Below are 22,228 nucleotides of genomic sequence, written 5' to 3'. Positions count from 1 at the left end.
TTGCTCGCCTTCTAAGTTTTCCGACTTTTATCTTTCCTTCTTTTTTTTCCGCTGTGGATGCTATTGAGGCTCGTAAGTCATACGAGTCATATCACTCTCTGTCTCTTTTTAAATGCCTATTCCCTGAAGGCTACAATTACTATGTGTTTGATATCGAAACAAAATAACCCAGGCAGTCTCATCTAGATATAGCACAGGTTGAAGTCAACGTCAATTTGGTTCTATTTACTGAGGTGAATGTGTGTGTGTGTGTGTGTAAACATCTTGTAGATGACTCCAGAAATTACATCGGAAGAAGAAGGGAGTGAATAGTGGCAAGAGCAAACCGAAGGCTGCTGACAAGTTGTGGTAGGCTATACATGAAAATTTGGTACATGAAAATGTAGCTAAAAATTGGAGAATGCAATGCAGTCAAGCATTTTGACGACGTGGAGAGACAAGCCTGCAGCAGATTAAATGCCGAGAGAGAAAAAGATGCTGTTTTAAAAGGACGATCGGCAGACCGAAGCTGCAGCAAACAGGTGATATTTAGACATTTATTTCACAAAATCCAAGACTAAGAACAGACAGACTATGTAACTGGACACATTGAGGCCAAAAATATTGAGAATTCTACGGGAATGTTGAAGACGAAGGAGTGAATAGTGGCAAGAGGCAAGCCGAAGGCCAAGGACAAGTCCCGACGGTAATTGTAAAGCAATTTACAAAAGATTCACTGAACAAAAACGCTGATGTGGTACATGAAAATTTAGCTAAAAATGTGGAGAATGCAATGCAACGGGGCATTTGGACGATAGGCTATATTGGCACACAGAATAGGCTATAGGCAACAGGCCGATGTGCGTTTTATTAGCTTGACTCCAGGTCCACCAGATGTCCCTGCTTCATGGCCATATTGATTGTATTATTTCTGAATCCGAGGCGGAGGGAAAAAACAAGAACATGAGGGATTGACTGATTAAGAGAGAGAGAGACAGGAAGGTCTTGCACAGAAGAGAGATGTTTTGGGTTTGGAATGAGCTTTGTGATTAATGCTTTTGATAGGACATGGTCTGAGATTCAAGCCTTACTTGACCCCAACCACTCCCCGGCTTTCTTTCTTGTTTAAGAGCCTTTCTCCGATGGTACTTGTTGTGTCTCTCTCTAGACTCCTCTTTGCGTCTATTGCTCATAGGAACGTAAGCTTTTCATGCCATCAACACACTGCTCCGAGATCAGACTGGATGACCACACAGTGATGTATTTGTGTGCTGCAGTTAGGCGCCGTGCTGCAGTCAGACCAGACGGCAGGGTGCAGAGCAGAGCGGAGCCTTTTGACGCTATTTGCGCTCTGGCTCACGTTCTGCAGAAGCCAGCCAAAAATAGCTCTACTGTTTAGATAAGAGTCGCACCGGGCTTTCTAATAAGACAATGCATTTGTTATTCTGATATGAAATCAGACTGTTTTTAGACAGAGACTGAGTTTGCTGCTGATATTCTGGGGATATAGGCTACAACATAGCCAATGTAGGACTTTAGCCTTTTAATATATTTGCTGCATTGATCAGTTTTCTAGAAAGAACAGGCAAGAGCTTTCTAGCCTCACGTCAGCAGCGCTGCATCCCATATAGGCTACATTAAAAACATCCCATATAGCCTACATTATAAACACACAGCAGATGGCGGGCGGGGCGGTTTTGAAAATTGGTCAAAAACTTTGCTGATGGATGGATTAAGTTTTGCTATGCAGTTATGGTTGAAATAATATTCCATCAGCGCATCTCTAGTGTGTGTGCCTTCTCTCTAGGTAGTAATATTACTACCTAGGTCAAAGTACTCCCAAGTGCTATTGCGCCAGACATTGTAGTTCTCCTGTTTATTCGCTTTGGGAAAATCGTCACGGTTCATGTTGTGTGCCCTAACATTTTAATCAACTACTTGTGCCACTGTATTTAAGTAGGCCTTTTTTCTCCGTTTGTGGTTTTATTGTAATCTCTTCTCCATGTGTGGATTACTATTTTCCTATTTTGTGGATTTACTCTTTTTCCATTTTCTACAACATTGTAACCTGCAAGTGGATATTACGCCGCATTTTGTAACATCACCAAAGTGCTGAAAAGTAAAGAACTCATTTAACCTTGGCATCCAATTCTTCAAGCAGTATTTGTGTCTTTTCTTGGTTTTTCACCAATTCCCAGCAGGAGGGTAAGATAACTGGTTCCTTCTGTGGTTATTCATCTGCTCTGTCTAAGACTTGGGTTAGTTGACTTAGTACTGCTGCATGGCAACAAAAATCTCCATCCTTATAAAACCTGAGCAAGAAGTAGCCTATAACCTGTGTCTCTAGATAAACTCTAGGGTCAAACATCTTTGCACGTTAGCCAACTGTTCGAGACCTAGGCGTAGTCGCTCCTTATTTCATAAACATTCAATAATCCACCACGGAAGCCTGATCAACTTCCGAGGGGATATTTAAAATAGAGTAATAGGTTATTCTGCGCCGCAGAGGGAAGACGTGCAACTTCGCTTGACAGTAGGTCCCTGCTTTACAATAACCCCTCAAAGGGGTATCGTGGGTCTTAACTGCCTAGGACCTGGGGTTACGCCTGAGAAACGGCTGACGTTGACTAGGTTCTGGGGTTACCTGCAGGGGCAACACAGATGGTGGACAATAAATAGTGCTCGTGGACAGGTCAGTGATGGTGCTTACGGACAATAACAGTGCCTGGGACAGGTCAGTGATGGCGCTTTATGGACAACAACAGTGCTTGTGGACAGGTCAGTGATGGTGCTTATGGACAACAACAGTGCTCGTGGACAGGTCAGTGATGGCGCTTATGCGGACAATAACAGTGCTTGTGGGACAGGTCAGTGATGGTGCTTATGGACAACAACAGTGCTCGTGGACAGGTCAGTGATGGTGGACAATAACAGTGCCCGTGGACAGGTCAGTGATGGTACTTATGGACAATAACAGTGCCGTGGGACAGGTCAGTGATGGCGCTTATGGACAACAACAGCTTTTGTGGACAGGTCAAAGTGATGGTGGACAATAACAGTGCTCCGTGGACAGGTCAGTGATGGTGCTTATGGACAATAACAGTGCTTGTGGACAGGTCAGTGATGGTGGACAATAACAGTGCTTGTGGACAGGTCAGTGATGGTGGACAATAACAGTGCCCGTGGACAGGTCAGTGATGGTGCTTATGGACAATAACAGCGCTTGTGGACAGGTCAGTGATGGTGGACAACAACAGTGCTCGTGGACGGGTCAGTGATGGCGCTTATGGACAATAACAGTGCTTGTGACAGGTCAGTGATGGTGGTTAATAACAGTGCTCGTGGACAGGTCAGTGATGGTGATTATGGACAATAGCAGTGTCTTCGTGGGACAAGTCACTGATGGTGCTTGAGGACATATAATAACAGTGCTTGGTGACGAAGTTTGTGGGAAACAGAAATGAAATGTCATTTTATTCAGTAATAGAATGTGCTCCCACTGTGCCAGGGCTGAGTCTGTTTCTCTTCTTGCTGACCACTTCACCAGCTTTAGAAATAAAACCGCTTCACATGGCACAGAGGGAGGCTGGTGTGCACAGAATATTTGGGGCCAGCACATCCAAATGAGGATAGACGTTTTGTGCTGAGCCCAAAACTGGTGGGTCTTCTGAGCGTGGGATGTTTGGTCTCAAGTACTGCTGCACCTCTACAGTGGCATTTTGCAGTGGCACTTTCACCTTCCTGATCTCTGAAACATGTGGGTCCAGCAAATCCCAAAGGCCCGCCCTGAATGGGGACACAAAAAAATGCATTACAAAAAAAACAATATAAACATGGCAATATTGACCATAGATTCATATACCTGAGGATTCAGCAGGCTCTTGTGCTTGAGTCAGGTGGAGTGCTGTCTTTAAAAGAGCAGAACATCCGGCCGTGAGCCTTCTCACAGCATTTTGGGAATTCCCTGAATTGCAAAACCCATTGTTTTGAATCGTGGATCCAGGAGAGTGGCCAGGAGTGTTGACTGGCTGTCTCAGAGTGACTCAACCTTTCAGTCATGAGTCGAGTGAGGTTGTTGCAGAGCTGCTTAGCCATCTCACCCTTCACCTCCCGCTGTGTGGAAGTTATGGCCTCAGCATTCGCACAAGGGGAACACAACGTGAATGGAACGCTTTTGTTACGTGCCTGGTGTGGCCCACCATAAACGCACCTAAGCATCGCACCGACAATCGGACAAATTGAAAAGAAAATCCATGAAGAATGAGGTGCCTGTTACTTTGCGGACATCAGGGGCTCAGTAAAGGACAATTCAGTGCAGAGTTCAACAAAGTGTACACACACACACACACACACACACACACACACACACACACACACACACACACACACACACACTCCCTCCCTCTCTCTCTGTCTTTCTCTCACATATACATGCACACTCTCCTCCTCTATCTATGACTCTCTCACACACATATACACACATTCACGCACGTGACAATAACACATTAATCATATTACACGCGACATCAGACATCATTATCGCCAAGACACATTAATATTACACGCATTGAATATTACACACACGACACGCATTACACACGCATTAATACACATTACATTACACACGACACGCACATTATTACATGCACAATACACACACACACACACACACATTAATACACTCCCTTTCTTTCTTTCTGTCTTTTTTTTTTCATACATGCATACTTTCCTCCTCCTTATCTATGACTTTCATTACATTAATATATGGTATTATCGCCTTACATATATACATCGCGCGATGACACATTATTACACATACACATTACACACACACACACACATTGCCATTCCCCTCTTCCTTTCTGTCTTTCTTTTCTCACATATATGTATTTTCCTCTTTCTTCCCTTCCTATTTGCGATTTTCCCTACATTAATATTATATATTACACATTTACGCATCTATTATCATTATTAAACATTTGACATGAAATTATTTATTACATGCACATACATTACATTACGTACACATTATTACGCATTACATTGTGCGACAATACACACGCATTACACAAAAAGCTATTAATATTACACATATTACACACACACAGACATTATCACACACATGCACACACACACATTGCACACACACACACACACACACACACACACACACACTCCCTCCCTCTCTGTCTTTCTCTCTTTCACATACATGCACACTCTCTCCTCCCTATCTATGACTCTCTCTTCATTACACACATATATACACGCCAAGACACATATACACGCCAAGACGCATATCAATAATACACACATATTAATACACATGCACACACACACACACACACACACACACACACACACACACACACACACACACACTATAGAGGAATGGCCATACCATATGTGTCACTGCATGTTGAGCCACGTCTAAGCAATGGGTTTTGTACAACCAGATCCAGTTGTGTGTCTAAGTGTGTATGTGAGGGAGAGAGAATGTGTCTCCATTGAACAAACTCATTAAAGGGAACTCCCAGTCTGTTACTGCACTCCTGCATCTGAAGAGATGTTTGCCCAGAGAAGAGAAGAGAAGACATGATGACTGTATCCTATACATATATCTGGTGTGTAGATCTTGTGCACAGGCAGATGTTCTGATGGAAGTGCATCTTCTCCTTGATCTTCTTGCTCCTGTAGATCACTCTGATGTCCTTCTTGACCTCTGGGCCTGATCCACTTTTGGTAGCATTGTACAGTAAGCTGAGGGATTCCTGCAGGAAGACATTTTCCTTGATCATGACCTTTACTTAGTCTTTGTTCTGACTTGATGTTTGGGGGTCTTTTTTTGAGCCTTGAGTCTGATAGGGAGCGAAGGAGTGAGAGAGAGAGAGAGAGAGAGAGAGAGAGAGAGAGAGATGGGATCAGGACTCAAACCCTTTGGCATGTGGACCCCAGTATGGGTGGCTGAAGCTTGAACTCTTGATGTCTAGCAGATGTCTGCTTGGTTAGTGCTTGGATGGGAGAGCCATAAGTACTAGTGATATTAGTGTGAACATGTTGATCATCACTACCCCATCTCACTGGCCTGTTTTCTGATGGACCTCATCTTCTCAAAGGAACCATCCTGCTGCACACTGACCTTGTCTGCTGGAATGACACTTAGAAGCCAATGAGTTCCATCCCTCAGACTGGGGTAGCTGATGAAGTCTGGCTCTGTGTCTGAACAGGGGCTCCTAGGATTAAACTACAGCAAGAAGAACAGCTCTAAAGTGTTCCCGTGCTTCACACTGACATGAAGTAAAAGTAGTAGTAGTAGTGTGTCTGTGTGTTTTTTATTATTACCTTATGGCCATCTTTTATTTGACCTTTTAAAATGTTGATGAGGTCATCAGGATGCGCCCCTTCAGAATCCCCTACTTCCAGACCCATGATGTCACACATGAGAAAGGGCAGGAACTCTCTAGTTCTGCCATCTCTGAACTTGTGTGTTTTGAACTGAAATGACAATAAATTAGTTCTAGGCTGGTATTCACAAAGAATCATATAGGATAAAAGTAACTACTAACTGATTCTACATTTGTAGAAACACTTAAAACTATATGCATAAAATATGACTGCCACTTAGTCCTACACATCTCTCCGCAAAATAAAACCTGTGTGTGTGGGGGTTACATTTCAACTTTACCGGCAAGCATGTCCACATTAATTTCTTGTATGTCTACCCCATACATAATTTCACAGCCTCAGCATGCATTCAAAGGGTGTAATCAGGGAGAAAGGCACTAGATCCTGGACCCTACTGTAGTACCAGTCCTGCATACTGTGGTGTCTCTCTGATCATTTCCCAGCATGCTCTAGCCTACTCTACTGTGGTTGCTAAGGTTACGTTTAAGCTACATGACATGACTCCATGCGTACTGTGGTGTCTCTCTGATCATTTGCTAATTTATCTGCCCATGGTCCTGGATCCTCTGGCAAAAGCTGTTGTGCACTGCTCTGCCTATTTGCTCTTGTGTCATGTCCTCACTGTGCTCAGAGCAGCCATACCCCCTGCTCTCTTCACCTCCATCATCCTCAATCACATCTTCTCCATCATCTTTCTCTACATGAAGGAGACATTTGATATGTGCCTCTTATCATAATTAGAGCCTAATATAATAAAACAGAATAAGATGACCTTTCAGTCAAAATGGCTAAACATGGTTTGCTTTTATTTGGAACTGCTGTGTATAAGCACACAGAGGAGGATGAGGTCTGATGCTACTCCACTCTCTGATGTGACAGTTTCTGAAAACTGAGCCATGTGGTTCACAATGTTAAGATCTGCTTCTATATAAATCTGTTAAGCTATAATGTTGGCATGATATGTAACCTAAACTACCTATGACACTCATTAGCGCAGTATTGCTAATTGTATTGTATAGATATCATAGCTTATTAGTTAAACATGTTTACAATTAAGCTATCATAGCGTATCATTTGAAAGTGTATTTTCTGCTCTTTCAATGGGTTGTCTCAGTTTGTTTGTATATATGTAATATATATGTACAGTATATTGCTCAGTTTATGGGCAGACTATGGAATATAAAATAGATATAATATATATATATATATAATGTATAGTATGGGGTGTTGGCAGCGCAAAGTCATAGGTGAAACAGTGTAGGAGTAATGTAAACAGGTAAGCAGTGCAATACAGTCAATGTAAACAGGTAAACAGTGCAGTAGTAAAAAGAAAACAGGTAAACTAGTAACAGCTAAAGTGCAAATGCTAGACAGGAGGTGAAGTTTTGCTCAGCAGTGTTAATGCCTCTGGAAAGAAACTGTACCCGAGCCTGCTGGTGCGGGAGCACAGGCTCCTGTATCGCCTGCCAGATGGGAGTCGACTGAAAAGAGGTTTGGGTGGGTGGCATCTGGTTATCCATCCCTGGCTACTTCACCACCTCTACCTGTGAAGTCAAAACACCTTAGTGTCACAATTGATTCTACAGTTTCCTTTGACTCTCACATCAAATACATCACTCAAAGCCCAACATAATCTTGCACCCTCTTATCTTTCAAGCCTCCTGACCCCTTACCTACCTACCCGCACCTTACGCTCCACTGATGCCCACCTCCTATCCACCCCCACTGCACATCTCCATTCCATGGGTGACAGGGCTTTTAGCGTGGCTGGCCCCAAACTCTGGAACTCCCTTCCACTCCCACAAACTCTGTGATTAATTAATCTAAATCAATCACATGCATCCATTTTTGCTATGAACTTATCTTAACATCAATTTTTGTCAGATGAGTGAATCAATGAAGAGCCAAACCAACATTATAAACTTTAAAGTTCAACTTCTCTCTTTTATGATCATTTTCCCTTTGGCTCAGGCATCAGTAGTTCCTGGTGTCAGATGTTTAGTATGATGCAAATGACTGAAGCTACAAATCACTGTCAATGGCATGTGCAGAGTAAGCTACCCTAACACCAAGGTAATGTGTGGTATACCCCCCATGATTTATCCTTTTATGGCCATTCAAACATGTTGTTTCTGCTAAATGTAATGTTGTAGATTTTGTTCACGTAATTATTAGGTTGTTTTCTTTTCTATCCAGTAGGTGGCAGTCAAAGATAAGAAAACGCAGGGCTCTAAGAAAACGAGACAAAAAAAGCAGCATAGCCTACAAGTGCGAATCGAAATGCAATGTGTGAAGTTATTGGAATGGAAATAAATGTAACCACCTTCAACATACTTTTGAAGACATTTTGTTTCAAGTGTGCAACACATGTACTCAATTTAGTAAGGGAGTTTGTCCAACCCGATCTCACAAGCAATGCGTATGAAGTCGTACGCAACACTAATACCGAATTGCGTATGAATTCATACGCAAAATCAGCTAGTGACACATGCGTAGCCTACATATCCGCCACTCAAGCAACATGGCCACGCACGCCACCTGTCAAAATCATTTTTTTTTATTTCATAAATAAGTTTCGTTACAATAAATAATGGTTTGGTGTAGGCTAATTAATGAAAATCTCGCTTGATAGCAGTACTTTAAAATTGATAATTAGGTAACCTGGTCAACATGCTAAAGGTTTACGCTTTTGTAATACATAAAAAAAATCGGTTTCTTTTGTTTAGACCCATGTTTTATGAAATAAAAAATGATTTTGACAGGTGGCCGTTTGCAATATAAGTTGCTTGAGTGAGCGGATATGTAGGTTACCGCGATGTGTCACTAGTTGATTTTATGCGTGATGAATTCATACACGCCTATTCGGTATTAGTGTTATGTATTTAACTTCATACGCATTGCTTGTGAGATCGGGTTGGTTTGTCGGTTAGTTAGTTAGTCAGTCGTAGGGTAGGCCTATAGGCTAAGCAAACAATACGCCACGTTAGCAAGGTAACTTTAACAAGGGTGGCGCTAGCATTATTATCATCAAGAGGTGTGCTAACTTGTAGGCCTACCTCCAGATTGCTTTTGCATTGAGGTGATACCAGAGCCAGGCTACCTATTAAACATGCTCTGGTGATATTTCAGACTTGACGAACTCCCATGGTAGGCAACGGGAATTCCTTACTGAAAATAGTAGATTGATGCTCCTGTCAACAGGACTAGTCTGGGCGTTCTTTTTTTAAAACGTGGGCTAAACGTTTCATTCAAAGCAGCTTTCTGCTCTGCGCCCTTCAGTCACTATAGCCACACTGCACTGTGTCAAATGTCACCACGAAATGATTAAGCAGCTTTATTTTCTTTAATGCCTTAATATTTCTGTAATTAATTAATCAAAGTCAATGTGCTTTTGACAGCCCTAGTTATTATACTACTGCAATACACTAATCTGGTACAGTGTTGCACTGAATAGAGAGATGATCTTGGGTGGTCAATGCATGAAATGTCCAACTACGGAAAAAGGAAGTTTGAAGAAAAGAAACAAAAATCACAAAATAAAAATCACATATATTCTGTTTTGTTATAGCATAGAAAACAATGAAACAAATCAACTGACAACAGGTTCATCACATCTCCTTTCAGAATCTTTATTCAGACATTTAAAAGTCAGAAACACATTTTATTTACATATTTTAAGTCAGAAAAACAAGCATTTTTTTTGCTATGTCAACACATACTGTATAGAACCACTGACACCTCAGATCAGCAAATAACTTTTTCAAAGAAATTCAGCAAATAACTAAACTTTACGGAGAACAGAATACATCATATTGTTGTTGTTGAAAACATTCTCATAATCCACACATTCATTTTCAGGAGAAGAGCATAATATAAAGAAAGCAATATCAGCATTTGTTTCATCAGAACAGTAATTATATAACTGAATATACATATCAATATCTAAACAGCATCTCAGCAATACACATGTGTATGAACAGGAGTGTGTGTGACTGGAGTTCCTGCAGTTCTTTATACAGTCTATGGGCCAAAGCTGGAACTATTGCCATAGCAACAAGCCCTGCTCAACTGCCAGGGCCACAGAACAAGCATCACAATGGATGTTGCTACGGTTACGTGGTTACTGTGGAATGTTGGAGTGTCTTGACTTGATGAATTTAAGTCTGAATTTTGGCAGTTTGTTAAATAGACAACAGTGTTAAACAAACCACACACACACACACACACACACACACAAATAATAATGTCAAACAATACACACACACACACACACACACACACTATGGATGTACCTGTTGGATGATGTGTTAGTAAAGATATGCCAGATCTGATGCAAAGCAAAATAATGTAATGCCCTCTTACTAAAGTTGTTTGTAAAAGAGCTTCTTGTGCCTACAAGCCTGTATTTACATTACAGTGTCATACAAAGACACAGACAGAGGGAGATACAGACACACACACAGACACAGAAAGAGAGAAAGAGAGAGAGAGAGAGAGAAAGAGAGAAAGGGGTGAAAGGGTGGATGTACCTGTTGGAGGATCTAGCTCATGTGATCTTAGCAGGACACTGAGGGAGCCATAATCCCAAAAAGCCCAAACCCTGGATAGAGGGGCTCAGTGAATGTGGAGTGGAACGGTGCAGGTGGGTGAGTGTGTCAGTGGAGACGCTGTAGAACACAGAGTGCCGGCCCGGCCAGTCCAGGTAAACTCCTACTGTTCTGGGAGCCGAGAGGAGGGGGCAGGTATGATAGTGTGTTTATTATTGTGCCAGACAGAGTAACTGTGATGAGGAGAGCAGTACAAACTCCAGGACTTGGCATTCCGTCCCATTATGACGTCAGCACTGACCCCTTTCCTCTTGATGCTTTTATAGGCCACAGATATATCAGCTCCATCATCTCCACTCCACTCAGCCTCCCAGTAGCAGCGTCCAGTCAGACCCTCTCTACACAACACCTGAGGATAAATGGAGTCAAATCTCTGGGTGTTCAGGATCTGACTGCTGCTGCTTCTTCACACGTGTCACCCCTTCTGTTCTCCTCAGAGAGAGAGAGAGTTTTCTGTGTGCTGTGTTGGGGTCCAGTGTGAGATCACAGGCATCTGCAGACAAGAGGAGAGAACATGAGAACACACACACACATACAGAGATAACATGAGAACACACACACACCATGTCAACACAAAACAAACAAACAAACACACACACACACACACACACACAATACAAACAGTATGTCAATACAAAACACCTTAACACACCTTAACAAGGCACACACACACACATGATACAGAGAACATCCTCATCAGAAATGGGGAACACACACACACATATGCAGAACCAAGAGGAGGGTGGCATGGGAACACACACACCTACTAATCTACCCACACACACACATATCTCCTACTCAATCTGCCGACGCGCGCACGCGCGCGCATGACTATCGGATCTGCCGACATCGCATATATCGGATCTTTCTTACGCACTTGCTGCGCGCGCGCGCGCCTCTTCGGATCTTAACCAGTACGCGCGCCATATCAGATCTGTACGCATCATTTAATCCAGATCTGCGCCACGCGCACGCGCCGCGCGCGCGCGCGCACGCGCGGCACGCGCGCACGCGCGAAATATCCGGATCTTTCGCCAGCATAATAGACCTTTTGCTTACGCACTTGCGCATCTATCTGGTCGGTAGCCATCGCGCGGAACGCACGTGGACGATACTTGCGGTTGCACGCGCGCACGCGCGCGCGCGCACGCGCGCACGCATCATATCTGGATCTTATACGATACGCGCGCGCGCGCGCACTTTCAGATATCATATCGGATCTGCCGCCGCGCGCCTGGCCAGATCTTGCTCCCGGGCGCGCGCGCAGACCTTGCGCGGACCGCGCCGCGCATCTCTCGGATCTGCCAGTGTTGCGCGCGCGCACGCACATCGATCATACGATCGCGCACCGGGACGCGCACGCATGGACATTACCAGACACACGCGGACGCGCGCACGCGAAAATATCAGGATCTGCCAGTCTCCGCGCACTGGACACACGCGCATCCTGCTCCAGTCTGCCAGCCGCGCACGCGCATCTATATATCGATCATAGCCAGCACGCACGCACGCACGCATCTACTATCGATCTCTTGACGCGCGCGCGCGCGCGCATCGCATCACTATCGGGATCTGCCAGTACGCGGACGCGCGCGCGCGCATATCAGTCTGCCGAGCGCGAATGCGCGCGCGCGCGCGCGCACAGGATCTGCCAGATCTGCGCACGGTACGCATCTGTTCGATCTGCTTCAACGCGCGCGCGCCGATCGGATCCTGTGACACCGGACGCACGCACGCGCACGCACGCGCACGCGCATCATATCGATCTGCTGACGCGCACGCATCGTTCAGTCTGCCTGACGCGCATCTGGCATCGATCTGCCAGACGCGCGCACGCTGGATCTCGCTGACGCGCATCTGTTCAGATCTGCGCCCAGGCTTTGCCGCGCGCATCATATCAGGATCTGCTCGACACCGCGCCTATCGGATCTGCTCTGACGCGCGCATCATATCAGATCTGCTCATTTTACTTGCGCGCACGCACTGCTGGATGGGTTGCTTCCGACACGCACGCCGTTTGAATACGCACGCCTATCGATCTGCCAGAGCGCACGCACGCGCGCAGCGGCGCTATCAGATCACCAATCGCACGCACGGACGCCGCACCAGTCACTATGATCTGGGACCGCACGCGAAATATTTATATCAGGATCATAACCAGCGCACGGACCGCATCACCTATCAGGATCTGCCAGTGACGCGCGCACGCGCACGCACGCACGCGCGCATCCTGTGATCTGCCAGGACACACGCACACTCTTATCGATCCCTCACCAGCTGCGCACAGACGCATCTGTTCAGTCTGCTAGCACGCACGCACGCATCGCATGCTCCTGCTCAGTCTGCCGGCCTGAGCCGCACGCATCTGGGTTGCTGGCACGCACGCCGTTTTGCACCAGCCGCCTATATCGATCTACCAGCACGCACGCACCGCGGCACGCCTCGATCTACCGAAGCTCGCGCGGGGCACGGACTCCTGCCCGATCTGCCAGGACAGCGCGCACGCACTCATCAGTCTGCCATACGGGACATATATCGATCTTAACCGAGGCGCGCGCGCACTGCGCGCGCGCACGCGCGCGCACGCGCGCGCGCACGCGCTCATATCGGGATCTGCCAGCCTGGTATCTGCGGCGCATCACTGCTGATCTGCCAGGACGCACGCGCGCATCGCATGTATCGATCTGCCCGACGCACGCGCGCGCGCATCTGATCTGCTTATTTGCGCACGCATCATATCGATCTGCCGGCGCGCGCGCGCACGCACGCACAGGTCTCTGACCGCCGCGCACGCATCCTGGAATTCCACGGATCTGCTCCAGTACGCACGCGCATCCTGCTCAGTCTGCCAGCGCGCTATATCGGATCTCACCTTGACGCGCGCGAAGGCATCGCCAGACACTTTGCGCCGCCACGCATCTGATGGGTTAGCACAACGCACCAGTTTTACTGTACACGCCTATCGATCTGCCTGACACACACGCACGCACACCTGCGCAGCGCAGTGCCAGGCTCACGCACGGGCGCACGCAGTTCACCTGATCTGCAGGACCGCACGCGGCAACGCTCAGTCTACCGACGCACGGACGCTCCTGCTCAGTCTGCCGAGCACGCACGCGCACACGCACGCACGCATCGACCGATCTGTGGGACGCGCGCGCACGCGCTCTTGGGATCAGGATCTGCTCGATATAGGCGCGCACGCGCATCTGTTCGATCTGCTAAACGCACGCACGCATCCTGCTCAGGATCTGCCAGGCCTGAGCCGCAGCATCTGCCAGATCTGTGGGACCGCACGCATCGCATCTTGCGCTCAGATCTGCCAGACGCACGCACGCACGCACGCACGCATCAGATCTGCCAGGCATACGCGCCCTGCTTCTGGATCTAATCTGACTCCGCACGCACCTGACTTTGTGGACGTACTTGCGCATCTTATCGATGTGCCGGAAGCGCGCACGGTTGCTATTAGACACCCATACACATTCAAGCATACCATGCTAAAACATGTGAATGTGAATGATCACAAATAGTGAATAAACAATAATAATAATAATAAAAAAAACTTCTTACATCTCAGCAACGTGGACGTTGCTTTGCTTAGAGAAGCATGGTCAGTTCTGTAAAAGAAAAGCAAAATGTCAGGAAACATGTACCATTTGACAGATGTCAACACTGCTGATTTTCTATTTGTGCCACCTTGTGAAATGTAAGGTGATTTATAATCCACAGAAAAGTCTACCCATGTATATAAAATTATATACATATATGTTTGCATGCACGATCACAAAGGCTCCCCACTTGTCCCAAGGTGACGCTCAAGACCCCTCTAGTTCTCAGAAGGAGACAATCATGAAGTAAAAGCCCCAACACTGTCTATCCTGTACTTAGATAGAGTTAATTGTGAGCAACCAGAGGACTACCTCTGAATAACAAATGCACTTTCCAACAGTGAAACTCCATTATTTAATGCATGATCAGGGACCACCAACCAACACAAGCAAAGTCTTTCTGTTAATCTTGCAGCCTGGAATCTGAGAGGCATTCAGATTGATAAAACAGTCATGAATGTTTATGGTCAATATGGTGGGGAACAGTTACACACAAACAGAAAACTATTTGCAAAGTTTCCTTAACATTTGGCTCATAAAATTTGAATGCACTCTACCTCTAAATATTTCACTATTGCATGTTGCATCAAAGATAAATATACTTCAAAAGCAGCTAATATAATACACATTTGAAAATAGGCCGGCACATTTCGGTGTATGAAGAAATAATTATGGTCTCCAAAATAGAGACAATCAGCACGGTTCCATGCAGCAAATAAAAGGGTTTCAAATCAGTTTATTGGGAATAAACCGAATATCTCGTGTCTTGTAAACACCTTATTCTGATTGAAACAAACCGAAAAGGCCATATTCAGTTTATTAATAAACCAAAGCATATGCCTGTTTTAAAGCGTAATATTGTGTCATGAGAACACTTTAAACGGAATCTGCTCCCAGAAGGAAAAGTGTTGTAGGCCTCATGCGTGCTCAATTCCCACAGAATTGGGATAACATGAACCAATTGTCTCTCACGCACTTTCCTAATCATGGCAAAACAACGCACACTTTTGGAAAGGCAGTAGACAAACTTATGTCTTTGCAATCGTGTAACGTCATGGAGTTCATCAACGGAGAAAATGTATGAAGTAATAGCGGCGTTTTTAAAAGTTTTGTTAAAAACTTGATGAGGATGGCTATCGATGTAACGGCAGACAAAGTGAAATATAGGTGGAAGACCCCGAAGCCCGTTGTATTATACAGCCAAAGGGGAATTCCACCAGTGGAAATTCACGCCAGGGCGTTGGGAGCCTATTAGGCTGCGTCACTGACTTATTTGGAATAATGTCGATTGCTTTGTAATCAGCAATATGCTCAAAATGTGACATTCTACTTGCTTGTAAACAGGTTAAACGGAATATTGACATAAAAGCGGAAATTGGGCAATAGACTGATTCAAAGCGGTTTATTCCTGGCAGGAAAACGTGCTGAATGTTTAAATGTGCAACAATGGGGGTTCTTTCTGAACATACTTCAGTATCTCCAGTTTACAGACAGGATCCTCCAGTCTAGCAGATAACAACTTCAGTCCTGATTCTCCAGGATAATTGTAGCTGAGATCAAGCAGTTTTAAATGGGAGGGTTTGAAGACAGAGCTGAAGCAAGAAAACCACAACCCTTCTCTGAGATGAGACAATCAGAGAGCCTGAGAGAGAGAGAGAGAGAGAGAGACTCTAGTAAATTAAATATGATGACTGTGATCTGCGAAGTGTGGAGGAGATATCTATTGAATTAGTACACACTCCTCCTTAGACACATTTGTTTTACAGTTGTCAAAATGTAACTGAAAAAACTTCCTATCAACACTATATCTATTCAGCACCTAAATGACATTGTTGGCCAGTGGACTTTAAGAATAGGCATTATTATTAATAGTTCTAAAAATGATAGAACATATCAATAGACTACAGAACTGCTCCAGTGCTCTAAATAAATGTGCAGGCACCATGTAAAACACACTGTACTTGGCCTCTGGCCCGTGCCCTAATTGCAAATAACAGCCATGGTGATATCTGCTACCGATGCCACTCTCACTCGTGCCATATTACTTTTTGTAACATAATGGGTCACGACTAGACCAATCCAGAAGCATTTTGAAACTCTAAGCATAAGCAATAAGGTTCAGCATGTTCAATGCTACTTTTTGGTTCTGCCCAATTGATGTTATATTGTCATGGTTTTTCTCCCTAATCAGGAAATCTAAGATGATAATAAAATGTATACCCACCTTAATGTGTGTATTTTGCAGTTAAAACTGGACAGTCCTTTTGAGAGAAGCTGAACTCCATAATCCCCCAGGTCATTGTCCCTCAAGATTCCAGCTGTAGTAGGGAGTTTGCTGATTGTAGAACTGAAGCAACAATCTCACAGGATTTATCTGAGAGTTTACAGTCAGCAAATCTGCAACAACATTTGACAGAACTCAACATATCACTATGCAAGGTTACTTTGAATCAAATCGACTAAATGTAGTGAAATGCACAGAAAATGGTACCAGTGTAAACAGTTGATGCTGCATTTAGATTAGCTGATTATTGATTGATTCATGATTCATTTGTTGCCTGTAGTGAGGACTACAGAGTCCTTCTGCAGTAACAGTAACAGGACACATACTGTAGCCTACTTGTAAACAACACTAGAATTACAGGGATGCAATTCTATGTATCCTCATTTATGTAAATGTAAGTATGTTTAAATAAATAAACACAAAAAATAAATAAATAAATAAATAAATAAATAAATCCAGACTACATCTTGATGTTTCTGGTTCTCTAGATTACATACTGAAGTGTTTCAACTTTGCGGTGAGGATCCTTCAGTGTAGAGGATAACAGCTTCTGTGCTGATCCTCCAGAATGTCTGTTCCACTAGGTCGCTAATCATGTGTAAAACAAACCGTAAGCTACAGTACCTTTTAGGCGACACACAAACACAACACACACTTAGCAGGGCCAGCAGCGGAGACTGGTCACTGGTGGGCAGGGAGAAGGCAGGGTGACCATTGCCCTGACAATGCGCTGTGGAGTTGGGAAGGTTGGCTCTGCTTGCGTCGCGATGAGCTTCCAGGCTAACGGTTTCCACTCGAGGCTTTTCCAACGTCCACCAAGTTGTAATGTTAACGTTAACTTAGTCTCACTATGGCAGACTCCCTCTTCTCTGTCCTTCCCGATCAACAGTAAACAGCTCCCAAGACGTTTGTACCGGAAAGTGTTAATACTCTCTTGCTGATCTAGTTAGCACTAGAGCTAGCACTTACCGCTTCAGTCACCAAATGCCAAACGTTAACGTCTTCCCTCAAACAACTGCCACATCCAGCTACTACTGCTAACCTCCGCAATGTCGACTCAACAGACTCATTACATTACATTACATTACATTTGGCTGGCGCTTTTTTAACCAAAAGCGACTAACAACATGGTAAACAGTAAGTTTTAGAACAATTCTCACAATTTTAGGACAGTTTAAAAAAAACATTAGAGTACAGTAAGACTGACTTCCTTTCACAGAACAACCTTCTGGATCCAAATCAGAGACCTGTTTGGAGACTGCTCGTTCAATGCCTTTGGATAGGAAAGGCAGTAGTGAGACAGGGCGGTAGTTCTCGACTTGAGCAGGGTTGAGAAAGCTTTCTTAAGTAATGGTGTTACCCGGGCCACTTTGAACGCTGTTGGAAATGTGCGGGAGGTTAGCCGAGGCATTGATCACATGTGTGATAGCTGGAGCGATGGTCGGGCTGATGGACTGAAGTAGGCTCGTGAGGTATAGGGTCCAGCGAGCATGTGGTAGGACGGCTGCATGTCAGGAGTCTGGACACTTCACTCGGAGAGAGGCGTGAATGCTGAAAAAAGATGTTCCAGCAGTCCCTAGAGGTTGTAGGAGTCGCGGTATCTGAGTCAGATCGTTGAGTGGGCATGTAAGAAATTGACTGCTGATTGCCGCCACTTTGTTTGTAAAAAAATGAGGCGAGGGTATCTGCAGTAAGGCTGGATGGAGGAGGAGGCAGCTGAGGGTTGAGTAGCGATTTGAAGGTTGAGAAAAGTTTTTCAGTGTCTGTAGCTGTTGATTTTGTCATGGTAGAAAGCAGTCTTAGCAGCAGTGATGCTGGCTGAGAAGAGGTCAGGAGTGTCTGGTAGTTTTGAGGTCGTCAGCTAGTTTGGATTTGTGCCATTTCCTCTCCGCGGCTCTGAGTTTGAAAGCTGCGATCCGGAGGGTATCATTTAGCCATGGATGAGAATGTTTGGATCGAGCTGGCCTTGTGGTAAGAGGGCACAGCTTCGTCTAGACACCAGTCAGTGTGGAGCAGAGCGAGTCAGTGGCTTCATTAACCTCCAGAGAGGAGAGGAGTTGAGTGGAGGTAGACCGGAGGCAACCATAGAGGAGAAGTCGCGTTGGAGACAGGTTCGGATGTTTCGGCGAGCGTGACCATCGGCTGAGGAGCCGGAGGCTGTTCTGACAGGCTGACGTTGAACTGGATGAAGAAGTGGTCAGAAAGATGGAGAGGCGTCCACCATGAGGGTGTCTGTGCTGCAGTTCAGTGAAGATCAAGTCAAGCTCTTTTGCCAGCTTTGTGAGTCGGTGGGCTTTGAACCAGTTCAAGGTCAAAGGGAGGGACCAGGGCCAAAAAGTCCGTTGGAGCCTGGGGCATCTAAGTGGATGTTCATATCCCGAGAACAAGAAGCGGACAGTCATGCTCAGGGATGGAGGATAGCAGAGTGTCAAGTTAAGTCAATAAAATTAAGCCTAGTTGGCCTGGAGGTAGGTAGATGACCAACAGTAGGGGATTTTGCTGGGGCGATCACTGTGATGGCATGGAATTGAATGAGACATATTTGTTTGAAGGCAGTAGCGGGGTGAATTTCCATTTGTTGGAGATCAGCAGGCCGTCCCGCCTCCTCGTCCCAGATAGGCGAGGGTGTGGGATAGTGTAAGGTTAGTGGAGAGTGCAGCCGGGGTGGCAGTGTTCTCTGGTTTGATCCAAGTCTCAGTGAGAGCAAGGAGTTCCAATGAAGGTGGTTGGCATAGCCAGCTATGAAGTCCCGGTTTTGTTGACTGCGGATTGACAGTTCCACAAGCCCATGGAGAAGGAGGTTTCTGTCGGTGAGGACCGTTTAAGTTCCTGGAGGTGAAGGGGATTTCTGCCCCTTTGACATTTCTGCCCCTTGGCATGATGCCGTTTTCTGCAATGGCCGGTGATAACAGATATGGTGGAACGCACATTTTGCCTTTTGTCGGGTGCCTGTGCTCGTGAACTTGCACAGGTCAACTTGCTTGTCTTGACCGTGTCCGTCTTTAAACGCGTCTGGCTGAAGCGAGGGCTGCGCTTATGCTGCGATTCAGCAGCCGCCACTATTTTTATTCTGCTAGGAATTGCATGCAGCTGTCCTCCTGTCTCACTAATGATGCATCAGCGTGGGCAAGACAGCCGGATTGTTCAAAAGGCAATTTCATTGTCAACTGAAAGTCCGCCGCCACACCAATCGAAACTCACAGTTTCAAGTAGCTCCTCCTCAGCTGTTCCCAACGCCTAGAGTCCAATTCTACCAATTGAGAGGGATTTCAGCCAGTAGTAGCCTATGTGTCCTTTGCTTTCTCTCCCAACTCACTGCAGTTAAGGTTCGATTACCTGAGAGGTGTCTGATATTATAAGGAGCTAGTCACGCCTGACAGCCCTCTGGCGTTCGCATTAGCTTAGATTGTTCAAAGGGTGTTAATTACTGTCAACTGAAAGTCCGCTCGCTCACACCGACCCGAAACTCACAGTTTCAAGTAGCCTCCTCCCCTCAGCTGTTCCCAACCCAGAGTCAATTCTAACAATTGGAGAGGATTTGGCCAGTAGTAGCCTATGTGTTCTTGCTTTCTCTCCCCAACTCACTGCAGTTGTTGTCTGATTACCTGAGAGAGGTGCTCCGATATTATAAGGAGCTAGTCCGCGTCTGATCCGCCCTCTGGCGTTCGCACAGCTTAGATTGTTCAAAGGGTGTTAATTACTGTCAACTGAAAGTCCGCTCGCTCACACCGACCGAAACTCACAGTTTCAAGTAGCCTCCTCCCTCAGCTGTTCCCCAAAGCGCCCAGAGTCCATTCTAACAATTGGAGAGGATTTGGCCAGTAGTAGCTTATGTGTTCTTGCTTTCTCTCCCCAACTCACTGCAGTTGTTGTCTGATTACCTGAGAGGTGCTCCGATATTATAAGGAGCTAGTCCGCGTCTGATCCGCCCTCTGGCGTTCGCACAGCTTAGATTGTTCAAAGGGTGTTAATTACATGTCAACTGAAAGTCCGCCAACTCACACCGACCCGAAACTCACAGTTTCAAGTAGCCTCCTCCCTCAGCTGTTCCCCAAGCCCAGAGTCCAATTCTAACAATTGGAAGGATTTGGCCAGTAGTAGCCATACTCATACTGAAAATAATGTGACTTCTCGACCTCAGTGACCTATCGACCTCAGTGACCTATCCTCGACCTCAGTGACTGTGCGACCTAACTTTACTACAGTAGACTGAACTGTTATGACAGCTTGTAGCCTTTTTAGTAACTTTGTCATCCCACTGTCAAAACCGTGTAGCTTCATGTCTTCTCTGTTTTCCAACTGTCGGTTGCTAGGCAGCGACTGCGAAAAGACGTCACCCCAAACCCCACGGGTTTCCGTTTACCAACAAAACTAGATCTCAAGGCGCGGCATTAAGGGCAGAAGGCGGCAGGGCGGCCGTCCTAGCGTTATAAACTTAACCTAAATAGTCGGCTGCTGTAAGCTACAATCAGATTTTTGTATACCCCTGTTGTCTCAATGATAATAACATCTCATTTCAGACTATATTTCAGAGTTTGCCGTTCATTTTGCATTATTAATATAACCTCGTTTTTTGTCATTTTGGCGAAGACATGCATTCCGTTAGGGATATTGAACATATTGAACAATCTAACCATGGTGATTTCGAATTGGTGCAGTTTCAACAAAACTCATTTATTCTTTTCATGGAGCATTGTTCGCCGACGATGTTTTTGTGGACGTTGCATAGAAATCCATACATAAATAATATTTATCCATTACTTAAAACATACATCAACTCAGTTACATAACACATGCACAGGCTATGATATGTTAAAGTCTGCTAAGAGGGTATAGCCTTAGAGACTGATCTGCAGCACTTGTCAGCATAGCCTATAAAACTATGGTAGGCTGCACTGCATCCTGGGTTCAAATGCCTAAATAGCCTATTCTAAACTAACATGATGCACATTCCATTTCTGAATGAACATAATTTTCTTTTCATGCATCATGTGCATCGAGAAGTTCTCTGTTCATTGTTGCAGTGAGATTCCATTCTATAGAGCCCGCCGAAAAAAATCATCACACCACCTTAAAGGGCTTCAATTTTTTATATTAACAGGGACACCATGTCACCATGCTGATTATATTGCTAATTATAACAACAGTGTGTCGCGGGGACTGATATTGTAAGCCTATCTTGCCAGTGGCAGGGGTTGCTGTCATCACCCCACATTTCATGAACTGAAATGAAAAGTTAGGGATTAGGGATTTCAATTAATAGTACCCACCAGGGGTGGAGGGGCTTACTTTTCAGCCCGGGAGTTTCAGCCCAAGACCGGCCCACTTTTTAGTGGTGGTGGAAG

The 22,228-nt window shown here is 45.3% G+C and overlaps 1 protein-coding gene and 2 long non-coding RNA genes across 4 annotated transcripts in view; 1 reads left to right on the top strand and 2 right to left on the bottom strand.

Moving 5' to 3' along the window:
- LOC125297247 (NACHT, LRR and PYD domains-containing protein 12-like) overlaps positions 1–22,228 on the bottom strand; it is a gene marked incomplete in the record, with an annotated part of 868,465 nt that overhangs the window by 820,724 nt on the left and 25,513 nt on the right.
- Positions 8,285–8,625, top strand: LOC125297450. 2 transcript variants are annotated; one of them, XR_007194040.1, is made up of 2 exons: positions 8,285–8,454; positions 8,581–8,625. It is a non-coding gene; the product is annotated as an uncharacterized LOC125297450 (long non-coding RNA). The 2 variants fall into 2 exon arrangements; XR_007194039.1 differs by having other exon boundaries at positions 8,578–8,625.
- Positions 14,570–17,575, bottom strand: LOC125297426. The gene is made up of 4 exons (XR_007194006.1): positions 17,381–17,575; positions 16,824–16,996; positions 16,069–16,241; positions 14,570–14,608 (listed from the first exon to the last, which is right to left on the bottom strand). It is a non-coding gene; the product is annotated as an uncharacterized LOC125297426 (long non-coding RNA).

The sequence above is a fragment of the Alosa alosa genome, chromosome 7 (genome assembly GCF_017589495.1).
Source record: "Alosa alosa isolate M-15738 ecotype Scorff River chromosome 7, AALO_Geno_1.1, whole genome shotgun sequence".
NCBI classification, from domain to species: Eukaryota; Metazoa; Chordata; class Actinopteri; order Clupeiformes; family Clupeidae; genus Alosa; species Alosa alosa.
Note: the sequence above shows the minus strand (reverse complement) of the source record. Positions and strands in the feature narration are given on the sequence as shown.